Source organism: Solanum tuberosum, unplaced genomic scaffold, assembly GCF_000226075.1.
Source record: "Solanum tuberosum cultivar DM 1-3 516 R44 unplaced genomic scaffold, SolTub_3.0 scf00077, whole genome shotgun sequence".
In the NCBI taxonomy this organism is placed as follows: Eukaryota; Viridiplantae; Streptophyta; class Magnoliopsida; order Solanales; family Solanaceae; genus Solanum; species Solanum tuberosum.
Window position 1 is genome coordinate 1,636,082 of NW_006239003.1, and position 19,355 is coordinate 1,655,436.

At 33.4% G+C, this 19,355-nt stretch overlaps 2 long non-coding RNA genes across 2 annotated transcripts; both read right to left on the reverse strand.

Moving 5' to 3' along the window:
* Positions 1-2,680: 2,680 nt before the first annotated feature.
* Positions 2,681-3,445, reverse strand: LOC102590859 (uncharacterized). The gene is made up of 3 exons (XR_367238.2): positions 3,259-3,445; positions 3,016-3,137; positions 2,681-2,753 (listed from the first exon to the last, which is right to left on the reverse strand). It is a non-coding gene; the product is annotated as an uncharacterized lncRNA (long non-coding RNA).
* Positions 3,446-17,945: 14,500 nt separating this feature from the next.
* Positions 17,946-18,690, reverse strand: LOC107060395 (uncharacterized). The gene is made up of 2 exons (XR_001473339.1): positions 18,587-18,690; positions 17,946-18,034 (listed from the first exon to the last, which is right to left on the reverse strand). It is a non-coding gene; the product is annotated as an uncharacterized lncRNA (long non-coding RNA).
* Between the last annotated feature and the right edge of the window lie 665 nt (positions 18,691-19,355).

Genomic DNA, 19,355 nt, shown 5'->3' on the forward strand with positions numbered 1-19,355 from the left:
AACTTGCTATAATTAACTTTGATTCTCATGCCAAAGGTATTACAGTTTGGTGTAACAGTATATATAGTTTGCTAATGAACAGGTAGTCTAGCTTCCTAATGTTGTGAGTTCTATTTCACCTATAATTAACATCTATCGTAAAGAGCTTCTTTTAATGATAAGAAAAAACAGTTCAATTCCAGAAAATGTGAACTCAAATCAGTCAGTAATCTGTTATTTTCTTATATAAATCTTCATATCACCCATGAATTTCAGCCATAAAATTGGAAAACACATTAGATAGAATAATAAAGACATCAGCCTGGGAATTGAGACATAAAATTTAAATAAATGGTTGATGTAGTTAAATGACATAATAAGAGTATATAGTGTAAAAGTTAACAGATCATTGCATCAGTTACAAATGTCAAATCTAATAGATTTAAAACACATGAACTTCAAAGTGCAATAATATAACTAATTTCTCTCATTCCACAAACAACTTTACTGCAGACAGGTATCTTCTAAATACTCTTCAATTGTTCTTCAATTGTTAATACCAGTCATACATACGATGACATGTTAACCAGAAAACCTTGTGTCTACTTTTCCTACACATTTCGATTTAAAACAATAGGATATCAAATCTAGAAAAGTAGTGGCAGTAATGGATGGAGTAACAACACGATCCCAACGTATAATTTATAATGGACCTAAAATATATTTCAATGAGAAAGATTACTAATTTAAACACATTATAGCTGCCAAATTTGTTCATTATATATTCATGTGAATGTCATACTACTGAATGTTGAAGTGAGATACTTACATAGTTTAACATTTCCATATGTGGGAGTGCTAATTACATACTTTTACATACTATTTTAAATTAGACAAAAATAGATGCATCTTTCATGCTTGGATCTTCTGGACCATATTTGATCAAAATCACCTGTTACATTAAAATTGAGGGATTAAATGTCAGCACAGAATCACCTAACTTATACAGCACATGATATATCTGTTAGCAAGTCTAGGATCTATAAATAATACAATCTAACACTTACAATATAGGCACTAAAAACAGCATGAAACAATGTAACGCTAATAACAGAATCACTATAAATCACATGGCCAAGACATTTAACTCTCAACAAACTCACATAATCTTTCCTTTCCAACAATAACATATCAGTGCAATCCCCCAGGTGAGGATTGGGGAAGGTAGGATGTACGCAAACCTTACCCAACCTTCAATATTCTTTCCTTCCCATTGAATAAAAGTGAATTTTATAACAAAAGGTTATAGCAAGATTTTCTGATCCCAGAGATGGGGCAGGCGGTACCTCTGTCGCTTAAAATTTTCTATTATAGAATGAGTTGGGGACCAAAATCTTCGACTTGCAACATTTTATTTCTGATTAAGCGGGCCTCTAGCTGACTCAATGACAGGTTTATAGTCCAAGGCTCCAAGCTAACAAGAAAGATGATGTAGGAATGTGAGGAAGCAACTGTTAAGCACTGATGGGGTTGGGAAGTGTATTTAGATTCCCTTTTTTTGATCTTATCTAACATAGATCTGAAAATCATTATAATCATATCAATGCAAAACTTTTGAGGTAAAGGAAGTTCATAGATATGATGGTATTTATCCTCAATGATTGGGAGCAGGGTTATCTACAAGACATATTGTTGTGAGGGTGGAGATACAACAAAAATTGATTGTCTGAGGCTGAGAAAGGTGCAGTTCTGAGCTAGCCCTTGATTTTGACTCTTTAAAGCAAGAATCGAAAAGCCTTCCCCTATGATCAATGTAAGCCATCAGGAAAAACTCAAACAAAGAACCAAGGAGAAATCACTGAAGTGACTGGTCTAATAGTCATATAAATCAAAATAGGCAAACAGTTCTACCAAATAGGTTTGATTTCACAAGTTTTTAATTACTAACTGCTATTTCGTTATTGTAGTTTTTGATTCTATCAGTTTAAGGTGGTTATTCCAACAAGATCAATAGAGAAAAGTTACATCATCTTTTAGGAACTAAAAATGAACACAATAGTCTTCAGCGATAACAATAACTATAACACAGAAAGAATATATTTTCATTTAAGTTGATAAATGGAGTACCTATAAAAAGATAACTTTTAACTAACCTTCTATCACAGGAGAAAATATTTTCAATTTCCACAAAAGAACAAGAACATAAAGAATCCACATAGAAACATCAAAATCTTGCAAAACACGGCATTCAGTGGCAGCAGCAAAAGAGTGCAAAAAATGATCGTTTTGAGAACCACAGAAAAAGTATTCCAACTGCAATTCAAAACAATAAAAGATAATGTGTCTAGGGACTGAATTGAATTCAAAGAAAATAAATACAAAAATAAGTAAATCATATTTATATTAGTCAATTTCAAAGATGAAGTTTTAAACAATGTACAAAATAATTCAAATACCTTTTAATTCTTTTTTCATGGGAGAATTTTTCATTTTCATGCTATGTTTGTGGGTGGAAGAATTATATTTGTTTTCCATGCTTGGATATTATTTTTCCCCTGAACTAAGATGTTCAATTGTGCGCTTTTTCGCATCTGTAACATTGACTGTCATAGTCTCGTAGATGTTATTGGTTTATAATCACATCTTGTTTCTCCAGGTAAGACAAAATGGATAATTTTTGCGTTGCATCCAATTTTTTGTAAATAGCCTTTTCATTTGAATGTTGAATATCTTGCCGTTCAATTGATCTTCCACATTTTGGAGCGATAATGTTTCTTTATGAAAAAATGAAAAAAATTGACTAATAATAAAAAATCATTAATATTTTATATATATAATAATAAGAAAATAAAGCGAACAGACAAATCGAAAGAGATCGGATATTTTTACCATAAAAGAAGATGTTCAACAACAATAGCATATGTAAGGATCATGAATTTTCAAATCAAAATTCAAGAGAAGAAATAAGTAACAATGAAAGTACAAAATCACAACAAGTTCTTTGTGATTATTTGGTGAGAAAAAAGTAATATGTACCTTGACGAAGCAAATCTCATAAATTTCTTCTGAAGTGAGGTGCAACATTTTCTCTGCAATTTCATCTGAAACAATAGTTGTTGCAATCGTTGTTGTCCTTAATAGTAACTTTGAATTGACATCTGTTTTGATAATTAATGAAAATTTAAAAAATAATGGTTAATTAAGACATTTATTTCTTTGAAAAAATAAAATAAATAATCTTAATTAGTTATTATTAATTTTGTTGAAGAGCAAATATACCTAGGACTAAGATGTGTGGAATGGTGACAACTTGTACAGTAGATTTTCCTTCGCACGTTATATCTCGTGAACAATTGCTTACAATTTGAGCATGCTAGCACACTAAAGCGTTGATCCTTACTTGCAAGGGACAATTCAGCCTCAACATTAAATACTTGTCCCTTCAAATTCAATATACCAAATATTATTTTTTACTGTAAAATTAAAAAATTAAAAAAATAGAATAATATACTTGTTGTTCTTATCGGAGGTTGTGCCTGGATGTTAGCCACAAATATAACCTCATCCTCAAATGAAATTAACATAATAGAGCCTATTGGAGTTGTACTTTTCATCTTATAAGCAACAAGCTTTGTTTCAATTCTTTTGATCCTATAAACAAGTAAAATTATGAAAATTTATTAATATTGGCTCATCCAAAACACTTGTATCATTTTGAAAATTGTAAAAAGGATTGTAAAGAATTCTAGGGTCCATACATTTATCAAAAACAAATAAGAATACTAGTATCTTCATTTTATTATATATGTCTTGTAGAAAGATTATGAAAAAAGAAATAAAAGTGAAATTTTAAAACTTTGTGATTGTAAGATTAAAGATGTGTTTTATATCTCAAAATATTCTGAAATTTCGATGCATTAAATAAAAATGTATATTACCACGTCCTTAACTCGACAACCTATGGATATGAAGGATTGATTTCAATTGTTGTATTGAATTTGCTCGTCAAACCAACGAATCTATTCGACGTTCCTATGTGCATTTGAATATGTGATTTTAGTTTCATCATGTCATATATTTTCCAAAAAGAAAAAAATAAATTTATTTGCACTTTTACCCAATGATGATTTCCCAATTCTCCTAGCAAGAATGATCGAGTAATCATGAAGTTGGTTGAAAAGTTTAACTCCCTCCTGATCAATAAAATCCTCCCAAAGTGTCAGTTTAGTTGGTTTTTTCCTATGATTCGAAGGATATTTTCAAACATTAAAATAAAGTTATAGAAGATATGTGATATTGTAAAAACATTATAAATAATAAAATTCAAGTCAATTATTATCAACAATGTGTGCTATAAAAGTCAAAATATAAGATCCACGAACAAAGAAATGAATCCAGTTGGACAACGAAATTGATGAACTTTTTAATCTATCAAAGTACTACAGGTATTCAAAGTGATGGAAAACACATCCTAATAGTTAATCTAATATGAACTTTTCCTGATAAAATTAACTAAATTAAGATAAGTGTACCTGTTTACATTCCTACTTTATTTAAATAAGGAGAAACGTTGCGGTGACTCGAAAAATAAATAATTAAGTCAATTTTAAAAGAATTTTAAGGAAAAATGAGTTTTAAAGGAGTCGCCACCTAATTTAGGAAAAACTAGGAAACCAATTATAAATGTCTACGAAACCATTAGATTCTAAGTAAGGGGTTCAAGTTATTTCGAAGGGAAGGTATTAAGCATCCTTCGAAATCCATAACTATGGGTCCCGACTGAATTCATTTTTTCAAATTGAGGAGGAGATAAAAATAATATACACAAGTAATAAAATAAAACAATACTATAAGAGACGGCCTAAGGTTTGCCTAACATCGATATATATACAAGATAATGCATAAGTAATATAATTCGAACTTCATTCAAATGGCTTCAATGGAAAGCAACTTTGGGTACTTGTAAAGACACTTAGTAAAAGTGTTAGTAATAAATAAATATGAATAAAAATAAATGAATCAAATAATAACTTAAAATAAAAACTCGTCTTATTAACATGGAAGGCCTTGGAAATCGACGGTAATTTCTTAATTGGCCAATTTAACAAACAAAATATATAAACTTAAACTAATTTTCGTCTTTTACAATGTAGAGGCCTCCAAAACCGACGGAGAGATTTTATCATTCGCTAATGAAGAACGAAAAAACAAAATGAATATTAATAACAAACAAAACAAGTTCTCTGAGAAAATGTAAGTCAACAAAATTATACTACAATCCTAATGAATAATATAGACAATACGATGATAACATTAAGAGTAACCATAACAAATGAATCAAAATAAACTAAACAGTGGTTCAAATAATCTAGTGATGGCTTTGCAAACATTCTTTTCAAGTTACAGAAAAATAACACTAAGCAAGTCAAACGAAAATTCACTACTACATCAACAAAATAACATCTTTTAAAAATTCTATAAACCACACTAAATAGCAATATCCAGAGAAAACCAAAATAATTAAAGCTCTACCACCAAAATAATAAAATAATAATGATAGTCAACAACTATAATGAGTAAATCAACCAAAAACTCACAAAAATCTGAATCTAAGATTAATGTCAACTCAATATTTTGCACAAGAAATAAAGGAATAGAACAAATACTTTACCCATTGAAGGAACGAAGTGAGTTGCTGCCAGCTCCAGTCCATTGGAGCACAAAGATGCAGCGAGGCAAAGCTTTGGCTTGCCAGAATACCGTATTTCGCTGCTGGTCGGAGTTTGAGTTTGGGGGTGATTGGGGGCTGTTTCAGTCGAAAAAAATGAGTAAAGGAAGAGGGGTTGTTGGTTGTTTCGGTGGAGCTCATGGTGGTTGAGCGGTGGTTTGTTTCTGGTTTGGGGTTTTGGTTTGTGGTGGAGCTGTTGTTGGTGATTTTGGTTGGTGGAAACGGAAGAGGGGTGAACACTGGTGGTATAGTGGTGTGCGGTGGTTGCTCTAGCTCCGAGCTCTGCTGGATTTTGCTGCTGTTTTCAGGAGGTGGTTGGTCTGGTTGCTTCACCGGAAAAAAAATGAACAATGGGAAAAGGGTTCTGGAGGCAGTAAACATGGGGTTTGGGTGGTGGCGGCAACTCTAGGAAGATAAATTAGTGTTTTTACACATTTTGAATTCTTCCTTCCAATCTAAAAAAATTCACCCACTTATTCTTTTGACCTAGTAAAACTTAAATAGAAAATTGTTATACAATGGGCTCAAATCATGGGCTTGAGACTGTGGCCCAAAATTGTTGGTTGATAAAATATCTGTGTATGAAATCTTATCCATATTTGAATGAATTTTTAGATTGTGCAAAATATCAAAATGAATACTAACGACGAATAAACGTGAATACTAAAAATATGTATTTAACGTAATTAATGACATGTAAAAAATGCAATTTAACATAAATAACAATTTAATTAGAATGAACAAAAAATTTCTCCAAGTGTTTTCTACTCAAATGAACTACATACAATAGCTTATACCATCTGTAAATAAAGTCCTAAAAACGAAATAGGACAAGGTCCCACGAGAAAAGACTAAAAAAGATGTCTTTTACAAAAGTCTAAAAGTAGATGGGAAAAGGTGATGCTTTAACAAAAGTCTAAAAGTAGGTGGGGAAAAGGTGATGTTTTATTTCCATAAAAAAGGCAAAATGTCCCTTTGACAAATCAGCCTTGTCTCCTCTCTTGGAATCCGTTTTGGCTGCTAGTAAAGGTCAATAATTGCTCAACAAGGGTCGATAAACTTATTTAAAATTATATATAAAAATATTATTTTGAACTATTAAATAAATAAAACTAAAAGTTACGAATTTTGAAAATGTTAGGCCAAAATTGGGTGTCAACAGTTGTCCCTTTCGTTGGATATGATTGATGAAAGAAATCATGGACAACGAAAATTGACAAACCCGATTTTGGCCGAACATATGACCTTTATATAAAAGTGTGGTTGGAATGTGGTGGAAGTCGATCCTGGACTTGCCTCCAAAAGGTTCCACGTTGTGTTGCATCCTTGTTGACGTAGTCCACACCTATGGCATAATTGAGAATGCATTTTGTTGGATGTTCTCGAAAAGATAAAGATAAAACTCATTATTAGAGACAAAAATTAAAGAAAAAGGTAGCATTTTTTACGATACGACGAATGAAGATGATCCATCGGTAGGATATGAATGTATATCCATCGGTAGAATATGAAGATGATCCATCGGTAGGATATGAATGTATGTCCATCGGTAGGATCTAAATGTATATCCTTTAACGCCGGCCTCCTCCGACTTCAACGTGAATAGACAAAGGTGCACATCTTTCACCTCCGAATAGATGCGGCTTAAATGCAAATATCTTTCGACGCAAGTTTCCTCCTACTTGAACGTGGAATAGATAGGGTGCACATCCTTCACCTCCGAATAGATGTGACTTAACAATATCTCTCGACACAAGTTTCCTCCGACTTGAACGTGAAATAGATAGGGTGCACATTATTCACCTCCGAATAGATGTGACTTAACAATATCTTTCGACGCAAGTTTCCTCTGACTTGAACGTGGAATAGATAGGATGCACATCTTTCATCTCCGAATAGATGCGATTTAAATGCAAATATCTTTCAACGCAAGTCTCTTCCGAATTGAACATGGAATAGATATGGTGCACATCATTCACCTCTGAATAGATGCGACTTAACAATATCTTTCGACACAAGTTTCCTCGGACTTGAACATGGAATAGGGTGCACATCCTTCACCTCCGAATAGATGCGATTTAAATCGCAAACTATCTTTCAACACAAGTCTCCTCCGAATTGAACGTGGAATAGATATGGTGCACATCCTTCACCTCTGAATAGATGCGACTTAACAATATCTTTCGACGCAAGTTTCCTCTGACTTGAACGTGGAATAGATAGGATGCACATTTTCCACCTCCGAATAGATGTGATTTAAATGCAAATATCTTTCAACGCAAGTCTCCTTCGAATTGAACGTGGAATAGATATGGTGCACATCCTTCACCCTTGAATAGATGCGACTTAACAATATTTTTCGACGCAAGTTTCCTCATACTTGAACATGGAATAGGGTGCACATCCTTCACCTCCGAATAGATGCGATTTAAATCGCAAACTATCTTTCAACACAAGTCTCCTCCGAATTGAACGTGGAATAGATATGGTGCACATCCTTCACCTCCGAATAGATGCGACTTAAATGCAAATACCTTTCATCGCAAATCTCCACCGACTTGAATGTGGAATAGATATGGTGCACATCCTTCACCTTCAAATAGATGCGATTTAAATGCAAATATCTTTCAACGCAAGTCTCCTCCGAATTGAACGTGGAATAGATATGGTGCACATCCTTCACCTCCGAATAGATGCGACTTAAATGCAAATATCTTTAAATGAAAGTTTCCTCCGACTTGAACGTGGAATAGATATGGTGCACATCCTTCACCTCTGAATAGATGCGACTTAAATGCAAATACCTTTCATCGCAAATCTCCACCGACTTGAATGTGGAATAGATATGGTGCACATCCTTCACCTCTGAATAGATGCGACTTAAATGCAAATATCTTTCAACGCAAGTTTCCTCCTACTTGAACGTGGAATAGATATGGTGCACATCCTTCACCTCTGAATAGATGCGACTTAAATGCAAATATCTTTCAACGCAAGTTTCCTCCTACTTGAACGTGGAATAGATATGGTGCACATCCTTCACCTCTGAATAGATGCGACTTAAATGCAAATATCTTTCAACGCAAGTTTCCTCCTACTTGAACGTGGAATAGATATGGTGCACATCCTTCACCTCTGAATAGATGCGACTTAAATGCAAATATCTTTAAATGCAAGTTTCATCCAACTTGAACGTGGAATAGATATGGGGCATATCCTTCACCTCCGAATAGATGCAACTTAAATGCAAATATCTTTCAACGCAAGTTTCCTCCGACTTGAACGTGGAATAGATAGGATGCACATTCTGCACCTCCGAATAGATGCGACTTAAATGCAAATATCTTTCAATGCAAGTTTCCTCCGACTTGAACCCGGAATAGATAGGGTGCACATCCTTCACCTCCGAATAGATGTGACTTAAATGCAAATATCTTTCAACACAAGTTTTCTCCGACTTGAACATAGAATAGATATGGTGTACATCCTTCACCTCCTAATAGATGCGACTTAAATGCAAATATCTTTAAATGAAAGTTTCCTCCGACTTGAACGTGGAATAGATAGGATGCAGATCCTTCACCTCCGAATATATGCGACTTAAATGCAAATATCTTTCAACGCAAGTTTCCTCTGACTTGAGCGCGGAATATATAGGGTGCACATCATTCACCTCCGAATAGATGTGATTTAAAATTAAATATATTTCAACGCAAGTCTCCTCCGACTTGAACATAGAATAGATAGGGTGCACATCCTTCACCTCCTAATAGATGCGACTTAAATGCAAATATCTTTCAATACAAGTTTCCTCCGACTTGAAAGTGGAATAGATATGGTGCACATCCTTCACCTCTGAATATATGTGACTTAAATGCAATGGCCTTCTCGGCGAATGAAAATGCAATGGTGCTCTCGCAAAATGAAAAATGCAATGACCCTTTCGGGTTATGAAAAATGCAATGATGAATGATTCGATGGTTGTCCATTTTAACGAGGTGGATGACTCGATAATTGTCTAGCTGTAACAAGGTGGATGACTCGATGATTTTCCACTGTAACGAGGGGGATGACTCGATGATTGTCCACTGTAACGAGGTGGATGACTTGATAATATTCGTGGAAGTGTCATCGACTCAATGTTTTCACATGTTCCAGTACTTGAAAAGGAACAATTAATAGACACAATGTTGCCTTAGCTAGCGATTTAGTTAAGAAACCTTGAGAAAAAATTCTTTAATAGAGAATGTGTACAAAATGCCTGATCACTTTGACACATGTGAGCAACCAACATTTTACTCTTGACCATTTTGTGTTTATTGTGACTTATGTCTCATTGGGGATTTGTACGAGGATCTGTTGGGTCGCTATGACAATGCTGGAGATTTGCAAGTTGACTTTGAACTTCAAGCGATGATGGATCATTTGAAGTTGACTATCAAGCTTCTGATAGTACTTGTTAGAATTTTTGAGGTCTTCCTCAAAAATTCTGTCCAGTTAGAACTTTTTGGCAAATTTCAAAATGATCTCCAATCTTGACTTGCTGGAGATAGAACCTTTATTGTGAATTTTTGAGATATTCTAAAAAAATTTGTCCCAGTTTTTATTACAAGGAGAAAAGAAAATCACACTGGGTATATGACTGAGCCTTCGTTGTGCCTACATATCCTGTTGAACTAGGAATCAGGTCAAATGTAGTTCCAATCCCGTAGATGATGAATACTGTAATGAATCTGAAACAAGATCATTAATAGAAAATGTACAATATGAACATGATGAAATAGGAAAATAATATTCCCTACGAAATTCAAAGCATAGACAAAAGATATGTCACATTTTGGGGATGGACAACCCAATGAAGTAAAATAGGCGTCTCAAACTGACGATATTAGTCTAATGTCACTTTTTACAATGAACAAACCAAAAAGAAAATGCAAATTCTTTTTTTAAATGAAAGAATCTAAGTAAATAAAAATATGTTTTGAAAAATATTAAAGGGTGGGTGCTTGCTCACCTTTTTTTTCCCCATAGAATAAACAATGTGAAGAGATAGTTAAGTCTTGACTACAATTGATACCAGGAGTTGGGATCGCATGTAAATCTTTTTTTTCTTTTTTTTCTTCATTTCTAACTAAGATTGAATTCAAGTAACTCCTATAACTTCAAATGGTACTTCAAACATACTTAAGGATTAACAAGATTTGTTTACTTTGCTTCAAACAAAGGTTTTGAATTGTACCAATCATCATGTTTCAAGTGCCCTCACAACAAAGAAAAATTCTATTTCACACATATTTGAAGTGTTTGATTTGAGGACATTTTTCAAAGTGCACTCACACTCGCAAGAATGTTCAACGCATGCAACTGTGATACCATATGTTTGGCTCTTATGTAAATCTCCACTAATGTGAGAACATTTGGAATGAGATCATGTAGGGAGTTTCATTGTCTTGTAATGTAGGCTTAGGGACGTGTAGGATATATATTTGGGATGAGAGTGACTTAATTCCTTCTTGAGCGTCACAGTGAATTCATGCTTTAGATGATTGATACACATTTGACGTCTGATCCTCTTCGTTGTCCCCCCTTTTCAACTTCTTTTGAGTCCTTGTTCGTTGGAGCTTTTCCATTTTTCCATCCCTTTATTTTGTTTCGACTTCTTTTGAGTCCTTATTTATCGGGACTTTCTTTTTCCCACCCCTTTGTTTTGAGGTTTTCTCCCTTTTTTTGGAATATTTTCATTCTCTTCTTTCATTGACTCAGTAGGGGTGTTTTTGTCTTTCTTTATTTCTTTCAAACTATTTTTTTTCTTTCTCTGGAAGTCATTTTAGCTTTCTTGACTTTAATAGACTTCATATCTTTGCCTTTGATAACTTCAAACTTGGATTTTCTCTTGTAATTTGCACATCTTTGGTGCGCTCAAGAAGGTTTGGCCAAGAGAGGGATAGTGCATGTAAGCACTCAGAAGGGTAATGGCTAAGATGTGGTTGTCCAAAGAAAAGATTTTAGGCTCAAAGTGGGGAAAACTAGGGATTAATGTCATTTGGTAGGCTTTGAAAGGCACAATCGAGTCAAAAAAGGCCTACAATCCTTTCCCAAACAAAACATTACTCAGGATTTCACCTCGATAGACATTCAGGCCAAGCTCTAGATCAGCAGTGCGATGGAATTGAATTTTGATCTAAAAGCTCACCATACAATGCACATGAAACCATGAAGTTGGCTTTATTCTTATCTTGAATGCATGCAAGAGAATTTTCAAGCATCACAAAAGTACAAATGAGAGGTAACAAAAGAATCTATGGTTTACCACTAAGTTAGTCCTCTCCATCATATCGAATATTTTTACATGTTCCTAATTGCACTGGTCCCAACTGAGTTGAAGACATGACTCTTACGATATATACACAATAATTTTTTTTTAAAGAATGAATATCGAACCCAGGAAGGGTTGCCTACGTATCTCATCGATATGAGAATCGGGTGTGCATAGTTCATACAAATATGACTTTGAAAATATGCACAAACTATTTTACTTTTTATTTTTGAAATTTGGAAAATGGATACCGAACCCAAGAAGGGTTGCCTACGTATCTCACCGAGATGAGAATCAGGTTCGCATAGTTCGTTCAGATATGGCATAAAATAATTTTAAAATTTAGACAAACCTGGAGCGATTCATTGTATCCTCTTAACTGTCGATCTTTGTTCTATCCGTTGAATGTGTTCTCTCAATTTTTACATTAACAACTTGTTGTATTCTTTTGTGGATGTCTCTTCAAACTGTGTATACTCCCAATGATTCCCAAGAACTAGAAATTATTATCACCATCCCCGACTGTTGTCGGGGACGGTTTCCCTGCAAAACTATGAGAAATGTGTGAAAGTAGGGCCAACATGCAAAATATAAAAAATAGATGAATGCGACCTCATAGTCAAAGATTCCCCTGATTTGTCTTTTCGATGGGTTATTATTGTCTTGTGAAATCCAAAGACTCATTTTTCGTGAGTTCTCTTGTCCCTCGTCACTTCGGACGAACAATTACTTCTAGATTCGAACATGAATCAAATTCTTGCATAAAAAGAAGAAAAATTAAAAAGGTAAAAGTGTTAGTTCGTATTCATAATGGATAATGCAAAATATCACACGAAAAATTAATCAAACACATAAACATTGTTTTGATTGAAGATAATTCAATTATATCACATAACATACAAACAATTATTAAGCATCCTATACAAATATATGACCCTTTTGTGCCAAGGGTACACATAAGTATGATTGTCTTTTTATTGATTATGGGTCAAACAGACACAAGGTGGGCTTCTAATGGGCCCAACATGCCTTGGGTGTTGGGTCGACTTAGTTCAAAATGCACTAAATTCGGGAATTGGTTTCACTCTACGCTAGTTGACTAAGAGTAGTTTTGAAAGACTGGAAACCCAAGCGGACAACTTAGGTTGGAACTCATGACAACCATTGGATGCATGACAAACCAATAAATTGCCGATCATTTTGAAAAATGGTTGAGTATAGAATAGTTCAGCTGCGGTTTCGCAAAACCATTCTTTAATATACTATACATACGTGTTGGAAAATGTCATGAATGCAATGACAGTTTATAGCAATTTAACAAGTAATGAATACACCACAAGTACAATATACAAACAATCAACAAAATACACAACATGTAAGATATAACACAATAAAAGAAAAACCTCCTAGATTTGAAAAAATGAATTCATAATGGTTAGAACCTCTATATCCCTAGCAGAGTCACCGTTCTGTTTACTTCCCTACATTATTTAAATAAGGAGAAACGTCCCGGTGACTCGAAAAATAAACAATTAAGTCAATTTTAAAAGAATTTAAGGAAAAATGAGTTTTAAAGGAGTCGCCACCTAATTTTAGGAAAAACTAGGAAACCAATTAAAAATGTCTACGAAACCATTAGATTCTAAGTAAGGGGTGCAAGTTATTTCGAAAGGAAGGTGTTAAGCATCCTTCGAAATCCACAACTGTGGGTTCCGACTGAATTCATTTTTTCAAATTGAGGAGGAGATAAAAATAATATACAAGTAATAAAATAAAATAATAATATAAGAGACGGCTTAAGGTTTGCTTAACATCGATATATATACAAGACAATGCATAAGTAATTTAATTCGAACTTCATTCGAATGGCTTCAATGGGAAGCAACTCTGGGTACCTGTAAAGACACTTAGTAAAAGTGTTAGTAATAAATAAATATGAATAAAAATAAATGAATCAAATAATAACTTAAAAATAAAAACTCGTCTTATTAACATGGAAGACCTTGGAAATCGACGGTAATTTCTTAATTGGCCAATTTTCACAAACAAAATATATAAACTTAAACTAATTTTCGTCTTTTAAAATGTGGAGGCCTCCAAAACCGACGGAGAGATTTTATCATTGGCCAATGAAGAACGAACAAACAAAATGAATATTAATAACAAACAAAACAAGTCCTCTAAGAAAATGTAAGCCAACAAAATTATACTACAATCCTAATGAATAATATAGACAATACGATGATAACATTAAGAGTAACCATAACAAATGAATCAAAATAAACTAAACAATGGTTCAAATAATCTAATGATGGCTTGGCAAACATTCTTTTCAAGTTACAGGAAAATAACACTAAGCAAGTCAAACGAAAATTCACTACTACTCCAACAAAATAACATCTTTCAAAAAATCAGTAAACCACACTAAATAGCATTATTCGGAGAAAACCAAAATAATTAAAGCACTACCACCAAAATAATAAAATAATAATGACAGTCAACAACTATAATGAGTTTTTTCATGTTTGATTGGGTTAAATGTTTTGGAAAATGTTTTCCAAATCAACTATTTTTCCTCAATTTTAAGGAAAATGACTTCCCTTCAAAACTTAAGGAAAACATTTTCCAAAACTCTCTTCCAACTCCCCCATAAAAAGATTTTTTTTTTAAAGCTTGTTTTAAAAAAATGTTTTTAACTTCAATTTTTTTACCCCACCCTCACCCCTACCCCAGCCCCCTACCTTGTTTTTAAAAAATATTTTCAACTTCAAATTTTTATTTTTTCACTCCTACCCTCAATCCCGCCTCTCGCCAGCCCCCCAACAAGCCCCCCACCCCGAAATATTTAAGTTTGTTTTTAGATTTTTAAGTGTTTGGTTTATGAATGAAAAATGTTTTTGAGAAATATTTAAGTTTGTTTTTAAAAAATATTTTCAACTTCAAATTTTTATTTTTTCACTCCTACCCTCAATCCCGCCTCTCGCCAGCCCCCCAACAAGCCCCCCACCCCGAAATATTTAAGTTTGTTTTTAGATTTTTAAGTGTTTGGTTTATGAATGAAAAATGTTTTTGAGAAATATTTAAGTTTGTTTTTAAAAAATATTTTCAATTTCAAAAAATATTTTCTACTCTAGTAAAAATCTTTTCCGGAAAATATTTTCTACTCACCAACCAAACATGAGAAAATTAAGTAAAAAATCTACTTGTTTTCTAGTAAAACATTTTCCTTCATACCAAACATACCCTAAATCAACCAAAAAGTCACAAAAATCCAAATCTAAGATTAATATCAACTCAATATTTTGCACAAGAAATAAAGGAACAGAACAAATACTTTACCTATTGAAGGACGGACGGATGACCGGATCTGATGCGAAATTTACTCGCCGAAGTTGATGTCGACATCGGCGAAGTGAGTTGCATCCATCTCCAATCCATCGGAGCACAAAGATGCAGCGAGGCAAAGCTTTGGCTTGCTGGAATACCGTATTTTGCTGCTGGTTGGAGTTTGAGTTTGGGGGTGATTGGGGGTTGTTTCAGTCGGAAAGAAATGAGTAAAGGAAGTTGGGGTTGTTGGTTGTTTCGGTGGAGCTCATGGTGGTTGAGCGGTGATTTGTTTCTGGTTGGGGGTTTTTGTTTGTGGTGGAACTGTTGTTGGTGATTTTGGTTGCTAGAAACGGAAAGAGGGGTGAGCACTGGTGGTATGGTGGTGTGCGGTGGTTGCTCGAGCTTCTAGCTCCGAGTTTCGCCAAAATTTTCTACTATTTTCAGGAGGTGGTTGGTCTGGTTGCTTCGCTGAAAAAAAAATGAACAATGGGAAAAGGGTTTTGGAGGCAGTGAACAGGGGGTTTGGGTGGTGGCGGCAGCTCTAGGAAGATAAATTAGGGTTTTTACACATTTTGAATTCTTTCTTCCAATCTAAAAAAATTCACCCACTAATTCTTTTGACCCAGTAAAACTTAAATAGAAAATTGTTATAAAATGGGCTCCAATCATGGGCTTGAGAGTTGAGACTGTGGCCCAAAATTGTTGGTTGATAAAATATTTGTGTATGAAATCTTATCCATATTTGAATGAATTTTTAGATTGTGCAAAATATCGAAATGAATACTAACGACTAATAAACGTGAATACTAAAAATATGTGTTTAACGTAACTAATGACATGTAAAAAATACAATTTAACAAAAATAACAATTTAATTAGAATGAACAAAAACTTTCTCTAAGTGTTTTCTACACAAATGAACTACATATATGGCTTATACCATATGTAAATAAAGTCCTAAAAACGAAATAAGACAAGGTCCCATGAGAAAAGACTAAAAAAGATGTCTTTTACAAAAGTCTAAAAGTAGGTGGGAAAATATGATGCTTTAACAAGCGTCTAAAAGTAGGTGGGAAAAGGTGATGCTTTATTTTCATAAAAGAGGCAAAATGTCCCTTTGACAAATCAGTCTTGTCTCCTCTCTTGGAATCCGTTTTGGCTGCAAGTAAAGGTCAATAATTGCTCACCAAGGATCGATAAACTTATTTAAAATTATATATATATAAAAAATATTTTGAACTATTAAATAAATAAAACAAAAAAGTTACGAATTTTGAAAATGTTAGGCCAAAATTGGGTGTCAACAATACCTTAGAGGAATTTAAAGTTATCGAAAACTGAGATTCATATTGACACTTAGTCTCACTGATTGGGGTTTGTGAAAAGAATGATGAGATGATATTAGTCTATTATTACATGGCTAATGGGACATTGAGAGAGCACCTTTTCAAGCATAACAAGCCACCCTTATCATTGAAGCAAAGGTTGGATATTTGCATTGGTGCAGCTAGAGGTCTTTACTAACTTCACACTGTTGCAAGGTACACTATCATCCATAGAGATGTGAAAACTACAAACATTTTGGTGGATGACAAGTGAGTGGCAAAGGTTGCTGATTTCAAGCTATCGAAAACGGGACCTTTCTCCAACAAAGTCATGTTAGTACAATGGTAAAGGGATGTTTTGTATACTTGGATCCAGAGTATTTCAGAAGACAACAACTAACAGAAAAGTCTGATGTCTACTCTTTTGGGGTTGTCCTATTTGAAGTAATGTCTCGAAGGTTAGCTCTAAATGCTAGTCTTCCAAAGGAACAAGTCAGTCTAGCAGAGTACTGCCTTCAGTTGCAAAGTGATCCTGATGAACCAAAAATGGTGGCAGAACAGAAAGCTAATGATGCTTATGCTATGCATACAAAATCATTAACGGTTGCCAAAAATGGTAAGGAGTCAAAGGAGCACACAACGTCGAGACTTCTTACGGAAGGGTACTAAAGAGGGCAAATAATATCATCTTGTTAATTGAAAAACTGCTTAACTAAGCAGAGAGCATGATGGATTGTGTTTACTGACTTACTGATGAAATGACTTTGGAGATACAATGGTGAAGATCAAACATATGGCCAAACAAACCACAAGTGGTGCACTATGCCATCATGGCCAACTTTGTCTGAGAATATGCGTTAAATTAACTTGTTAAAGCATCAATAACAAATATACAGACAGTCTATTCGTCATAGACTCGTAATGCATAAACAGTTTATTCATCACACGGCAACGTACTTTCTTAATCATGTAAGGTAGCATCTATATGAACAATATTAAGCGTAGAAGATTGAGAAACTTATATCAATTAAATCAAGTACTCGGATGTTATTGAGAGGAGTACACAACACAATAATAAATACAAGAGAAGCACTTAGTTAGCCACCTCTAACATTTTTTTAAATTTGTTTGCTTAATTGTGTTTTTTCATAGCAAGTTTGTATGCCAACAAAAATATATAATAGAGGAGATGACATAGGAAGAGGAAAAGACCAAAAACAAGTAATAAGATATAAAGATAAATGACAAGAGTGATATTCTATATATACTTGCAGCTTGTCCATGATAATAAACTCTTGGATTCGTTTTCTAGTTGCAGTCTTTGTTGAAGGACTGCCACTAATGACAATGGCAAGTACATCTTGCATTAAACTAAAATAAAGAAAGAATAATTAGATCATGAAAAATATTCTATTATACTAACAATTGGATTTATGTGAATAATAATAATTAAATAAATTTATAAATACCAAATTCAAATTCTTTGGGTTGATACTCAAAAGTGTCAAATGTGGTAAGAGCTAATCGTGTTGGTGGTGGTAATGGATCCTCTGGAGGTTTGACCTCTTCAACTGGTTCAACAATGGTGTTTTTATCGAGTGTCCAAATGAATTTGTTAAGTGGATTTTCGTATCCAAGAGGTGGTAATTTCACATGTGCAACAGATACCAAGTAAGTCTTGAAAGGAGCAAATTCTTTTTCAAAATATGTTATATCAGTACTGAAAATAGTGGCTTGAACTTTATTCTCCTGTAAAAGAATTTGTACAAAGTTTGATTAGTTGTGTAAAATTTAAAAGTTATCTTATTATTTTTCATATTATTAAAGTAAAATTATAAAATGATGGATTATTTAGTTAACTCAATTAAAGTTAGGCTTTTAAAATCAATAATATATTAATAAAAATAAATACCTCTTCATCTTGCAGAATTAAGACTTGGTATTTTGTGGTTTTATCTTTGTTGTCTCTTAGTCGACTTTTATCAACAACTTGGACTTTACAGGTCCAATCTTTAGTAGTTGGAGAGATCATATTGGTATATCTTTCCGCCATGTTGAAATATCTACAATTAAAATACATTATAAAAGGATTAACTAAAGGTAAATGTATAATGGAAGCAATATTATAATATAGATAAATAAAAAATATATATAGTATAAGTAAGTTGTATATGAGATTTACCATTGCAAATAATAGCACAAAGTTCAAGAAAAAGCCTTTTTAATAATTTCATTATAGACAATATTATATGTCGAATGATCATCATTTTCGTCAATTATAGGTGGTCTAATTAATACTTTGACACTGTTAGAACTTGTGGCTCTTGATAAAGCAACATACAATTGTCCATGAGAGAAGACAGGTTCGTGTAAATATATACTAACAAAATCTAATGTTTGTCCTTGAGCTTTATTTATAGTCATTGTAAAACATAATCGTACAAGAAACTGTGTTCTCTTAAAAGGAAGAAGCAATTTTTCATCTTCTGAAGTCATGAGTGGTATTTGTGGAATAAATACATGTGTACTTTTAAAATCACCGCTAGATATTGTTGCACTAATAACATGAGGTTTAAAATCATTACATATTAAGCGTGTCCCATTGCATAAACCTTCACAAGGATTTAAATTTCTTAATAACATAATCGGACAATTTTTCTTCAAAGTTAATTTTTATGCAG